This window comes from Ceratotherium simum, unplaced genomic scaffold, assembly GCF_057802395.1.
Source record: "Ceratotherium simum simum isolate JZ-2026a unplaced genomic scaffold, ASM5780239v1 HiC_scaffold_43, whole genome shotgun sequence".
NCBI classification, from domain to species: domain Eukaryota; kingdom Metazoa; phylum Chordata; class Mammalia; order Perissodactyla; family Rhinocerotidae; genus Ceratotherium; species Ceratotherium simum.
Genome location: NW_028261259.1, coordinates 8,023,197 through 8,029,360, shown reverse-complemented (window position 1 = coordinate 8,029,360; position 6,164 = coordinate 8,023,197).

Genomic DNA, 6,164 nt, shown 5'->3' with positions numbered 1-6,164 from the left:
TATTAGGTGTTCTTGGTTATTGACTTAGCACGGTGCCTGGCATAATAAGCATTTAGTAAACGGTGCTTTTCACTAGGTAGTTAGAAAAGCAGGTCTGGAACTCAGTAGAGTTGTTGGGAGTGGAGATAGCAGTGTAGAGGTGAGAGGGAAAGCCTTGGAAACGGATGCAGCCTCCCAGGGCAGTGTGAAGAGGAGGAGAGAAGAGGGCAGAAGGCGGACCTTGGAGAAGGATTCCAACACTGAAGGGTAAGGAGTAAGGCTGAGCTAGGGAGCAAGATTGGAAGCTATTGGAGAGGCAGAAGAGAGGATGGGGAAGAGAAAGGCTTGTGGAGAAGGGAGTGGTTCCTCAGGGATGGACTGGGATGGAGGAATTCTTGGGTCTTCCCCTTAGGACATCTCGCCCTTTCCTTTAGCAAGAGCCGCGTCAGTGGAGGGGCAGGCAGAAACCAGGCTGCAGTGGAGTGAGAAAGAATAAGAAGTGAAGGTTGTGTGGGGCAGCCTGCCTGGATCTGGCCCCCTCGGGGCTCAGGAGCAGTAGGGAATGCTCCCGTACTTTGGGTCCCTTGAGCGGGACACTGGGCTTCCAAGGATTTCTTCTCATCAGCCTTCCCTCTGTTCGTCTGATAGGTTGCCAGTGGTCAGGACTATAGTCTGTTCCTAATGGATACAGGAGAAGTCTATTCTGGTGGATAGGGCGCAGCTGGGCAAACAGGTAGTGGACCTTACACCCCCTTGGGATGGTGCAGTATGGAGCTGTGAGCGGTCGGGCTCTCATGGGCTAGAACCACCTGCCTTCATTTGACTCTTACCTCTCTTATCACTTCCTGGGGCCACTGTTCTGTTTGTCCCTTCCCAGTTCCCTCACCCTGGCTCCCATGGAAAGGAACGGATAAAGGATTGGGTGGAGGATTAGAGCCACCCCTCAGCAGAGGAGCTGTGAGCCTTTCTCTCAGCAGAGACAGGAAACTGTGTGAGGCTTTCAAAGAGAAAACAAGTGTCCCCTAAAAGGAGCTTGATGTTCACTGATTTGAGAAGAATGTGATTAATGCAGGGAGGAATGATTGAGAAATTTTCTCAAGCTTGTATATTTAACCTTTTTGTTTCTGATATTGGTCTGAAGGGAGGGCCATTAAATATAAGACTAAATCTTTTAGAAGTCCTCAGTAATCCTACCAGCACATGAAATCATCTTTGTTCATTGTCTAGTGTTTTCTTCCAGTCCTCGTTCATATGTGCACTACTTTTTTTTTCCCCCAAAGCCCCAGTAGATAGTTGTATGCCATAGCTGCACATCCTTCTAGTTGCTGTATGTGGGACGCGGCCTTAGCATGGCCGGAGAAGTGGTGCGTTGGTGCGCGCCCAGGATCCGAACCCGGGCCGCCAGCAGCGGAGAGCAGGCACTTAAGCGCTAAGCCACGAGGCTGGCCCGTTTTTTCTTTTCTTTGTTTTTTTTGATGAGAAAGATTCGCCCTGAGCTACCATCCGATGCCAATCCTCCTCTTTTGTCTAACAAAGATTGCCCCTGGGCTAACATCTGTGCCCATCTTCCTCTACTCCACATGGGACGCCGCCACAGCATGGCTTGACAAGTGGTGCATCGGTGTACGCCCGGGATCCGTACCTGGGAGTCCCGGGTCGCCGCAACGGAGGAGCGTGCACACTTAACCGCTCCGCCACCGGGATGGGCCCCATGTGTGCACATTTGTATACAGTAATCACACCATAGGTGTGGTTTTATATGCTTGTTTTATCATTTATACTTACGTAAAGCATTTTTCCATGGTGGTAATGTTTTCACAGTTACAGTTTTTAATATTTGTATTATATAGCATCAATTTAATTTATCATAATTAATTATTCATTTAACCATTTTATTAAATAATTACGTAAGCATTTCCCTGTTGTCATGTGGCATACTTCTTTGGAGGCGGAGTGCAGTGGCCGTTGGAGATATCATGACATTTATCTTGTGTGCATACGTGACTTTTTCTTTCATTTGGATTATTGCTCTAGGATAAATCCCAAGAGTGTCAAAGGAGTAGGATATTTTTATTGTTGTCAGAATGTGTTGTTAAACTTCTTTCCAGAAGTTTTACCAGTTGATACTGCCGGCAGCAGTGGGTAGAAGTACCACTTGAATTTTGTGGGTGAGGCATCTGGGGGGGCTTAGCTGGGTCTTGGGCTCTGAGTCTCTCAAAGGCTGCAGTCATCGTAGGGTTCCACTGGGAAGGCTCTGCTTCCAGGAGCACACTGATGGTTGTTGTCAAGATGCAGGGGCCCCAGTTCCTTGCTGGTAGTTGTCCAGCAAATGGTTGCTGGACAAGCCTTCCTCGGTTCCTTGCCATGTAGGCTTCTCCATGTGGCAGCTCACAACATGGCAGCTGGCTCCGTCAGAGTGACCAAATGAGAGGGTAAGACAGAGTGCCAGTGAGACAGAAGCCGGTGTTCTCTCATTTAATCTGGGCAGTGACCTCCCTTCACTTTTGCTGGCCTTCTGCTTGTGAGAAGCAAGTCACTAGGTCCATCCCCCACACAAGCGTGGGAAGTACACGTGGGTGTGAACAGCAGGAGATGGGGATCACTAGGGGCCATTTTAGAAGTAGCCCGCCACAACCATGATCTTGACTGTGGCCTGAGCCTCCCCCTGTCAGTGACAACAGTGATTTCTTTCCAGTGGCCCTTGCCAGAGCACAGTTAGGTAAAGAAGCTCTCTGCGAGCCAGGCAGCAGAGGCCAGGTCCCAGCTCTGCCGGCCTCGCTCACCTAGGTGTACACTTTCTGGGTCAGTAAACCCCTCTTTTGCCTTTTGAGTCAACTTAGGGAGTGTTGTTATTCCACTGTCTTCACCAAAGCACTTAGAATCTGTCTTTCCAAAGCACTTAGAATCTGCCTTTCCAAAGTTATCCCTCAGCAGAGGCACCAAGATCAAATCCTGCTGGAAAGCTAAGTTGGCCACACTTCATCCTCCAGACCGCTGACCCTCCCATCTCTCGCTCTCAGCAGAAGAACCTGCCTCCTGTTTCATAGAGGAAACAGATGCCGTCAGCTGAGAAAGCCCTCAGTTTCCCACTCGGACTCCTGCACACTTGCCTCTACCTGTCCCCGCCCTGGGTCCCTTCCCTTTATAGCGGTGGGGGAAGCGTGTCTCTTCCTGCTGAAGCTGATGCTTCTCTCTGTGCCCTGGATCCCATCTCCCCCCATTCCTCAGAAGCCTCACTCCATCTGCTGGGCCTTCTTCCCCACAACTTCAGCCTCTCCCTCTCTACTCGTCCCTCGCCATCAGTCTTTACATATGACTCAGGTGTCTTCCATCTTAAGAGGCCCTGTGTGGAGCCCTCCACATCCTCCCATTCCCCCAAGTCCCACCCCTTCTCTTCACCTCCTGCCTCCACTTCTAGGCCAGACTTCTCAGGAGCTGCATTGACTTACTGTCCCCATTTCCTCATCTCCTTCTCATTCCTCTGTCCGTTCCACTCAGCTTCCACCCTTATCAGTTTGCTGAGTGGCTCTTGCCAGGGTTTCGGTGACCTCCATGTTGCTGAAAACAATAATAAAGAACCTGGAGACCATTGTCCAATCTTTCCCTTTCTTGATCTCTCCGCAGCGTTTGACATTGGCTGTGACGTGCTGAGCATCTTGGTGAAGAGCGGTCTTCCTTTCGCCCCTGTGACTGGGCTCTCTGAGGGCTGTCTTCCTTTCTCGTTCCTTCTGGGCTCATTTCCTGGCTGTGCTCCTGGGCCAGGCCCTCCCATGTCGGAGGTCCCCATGGCAGGACTGTGCTCTCCTCGTTTCCTCTGCCTTCTCCTTCAGAAGGTCTCACTCTCACCGTGGCTGCAGTCACCGTCTGTGTGCTCAGGACTCTCCAGCTGGCAGCTGAGGCCCAGCCTGCTCTTGGGAGGTGAAGACATCTCTCAGTGCCACTTGACGTTTGCCCTTGGCCGTCTCTAAGCACTGTGAGTTCAGTGGGTCCAAAAGTGAACCCCTGCTCGTCCCCCACCTGCTCCTTCTCCACTGTTTGCCACGTCCACTCACGTTCCCCTCTAGGAATCATGTCCACTCCCTACTTAGAACACTTACCGTCTCCCCATTGTGCTTAGAATAAAGACCAAACCCTTCCGTGGTCTACAGCATCCTGCATGACCTGCCCTCCCTGCTCCCCACTGGCGTCTTGCAAATATTCCCCCTCGTCCCCTGGCTTCATCCACTGGGCCCTTGTTTAAACTCCCTCAGTAGGCCATGGCCCCTCCCTCCCTGTGCAGGTGCTGTCTCCCCTACGTGGAATACCGTGCTCTCCCCTCCCCTCCACACTCCCACTCATCCCTCAGACTGCGTGGATAGAGTGAAGCCTCCCGACCGCTCCTGCCCATGAACTACATCAGGCTCCCTGACGTTTCCTCACGGAGGCCCCTGTCCTGCCATCCTTGCAGTCAGCACAGATTAATTGGGTGATAATTTTGGCTGACCTCTGCCTCCTCCACTAGACTGAACTCAGAGAGAGGGACCGGGTCTCTTCCTTCCCCTCATGTTCCCATCACCAGTTAGATGCTTAGCGTATGTTTGCTGTTTGGGACATATTTGTGGAGTGAATGAATGACCTGGCACTTATCTGCTCCTTCCATTCACCAGAATCCTTCCAAGTTCTCACCGGTTTGTCTTCCTAACAGTATGGACCCTTCCTGTGACTCGGGTGAATGTCCCCCGGTACTTGCCCTTCTCAGTTGTGGGGACCGTTAAGCACGTGGCGTGTAGGGGCACGGGCTGTGCTGTATGAAATGGTGAGAGCCTCTTGCAGGCAGGTCATTGGGAAGCTCTAGAGGGGTCGATGGCGAAGGGTCGGTGTCTGTTGGATTCAGAGGCACAGACCTCAGCCTGAGGGAGGGAACGTGGCTGTGGGAAGACCTAGTTAGAGTGAGTTCAGTTAATAGAGGGTGAGGGTGATGTTCCTGACAGAACGATAGTAGCCCTGGTTTCTCTGTAGACAAATAGCCAGCCCAGAGCTTAGTAATTCTGTAGTAAACCTCTGGAGTCGAGAAGGAACTGCTTTCTCCCCCTCCCGTCGCCTGGGCCAGAGACTCTGGCCCTGCCTTCTCCAGAGAGGCTGCACCAAGAAACAGAGACAGAGGGAGAAGAGCCTTAGGGTTTCGACGCTGAGGTCCATGCCCCTGGGATGAAACATCTGGCACCACTGATGGGTATTCCACTTTTTATAAGCAAAACATCATTTCTGAGAGTCTTCGGCATCTGGGCCTAAATTGTTTTGTATTTGGCTTGCTCTCCTGGTCAGTGTGAATCTTAGAGCTGTTAGTAGGGGGACAACTGCCCTTCTGAGGCTCTCCTGTGTTCACATGGGGTTTCTGGGTGATTTGTTGACTATGCCCCTCCAGGTAGCCCTCCAGGTGTGGGAAGTTTGTATTCTGAGCTTGGTTAGTTTGCTTGACATACGCCCAGAGTAAGAATTTAAAAGAGGAGAAAAGAAACTGATTCTTTTCCAAGTGTCATTAATGTGTTTTTGCCAAGCAAGGAGGAGAAAACAATCCCTGTGGATCTAAAGCATCCCGGCGGTGCTGTTTGAATTTCTGGTGAGGAGGGCTGCACTTGGTTTGACTTACTGACCGCTGTTTTTACTGTCATGTAGAAGGACATGTTTTTGTCTGAGACTACGGAATTCTTGGCAAAGGACCAAACCTAGTGGAAACTGCTCTTCCGGAAGTGATTCCACCCACTCTCTTCAGCTTGATGGAGTTCAACCCAGAAGCCCAGGTTTCCCGCATTTGCTGTGGACTCAGCCGCTTTGCTCCCCATACCAGTAAGTGGCCAAGCTCGTGTGGCCCCAGTGACGGGCCGAGCTGCACTCTCTTGGGTTCACCCCAAGCCGTGGGCAGCTTTCAGTGTCCATCCATCCAGTGGAGGGGCGCCCCACGTGGATAATTACAGGGAGCAGCTCATCCAGACGTTGTTTGGCTTGAAGTTGTATAATGTGTGTCTTTTTTCATCCTGGAGTTTTGTTTTTGGTCCCTTTGGTTTGTGGTTGGGCTCATGTGAAAGTGAATTTTATCAAGAGGACGCCAGTCGGTGGTAGGAGGGGGACCCTCGAGATGTCGGGGTACTGGGGAACCCAGCAGAGGTTTGGTGAATCCCTGGGAGAGCCATTGGGAAATGAAAGTG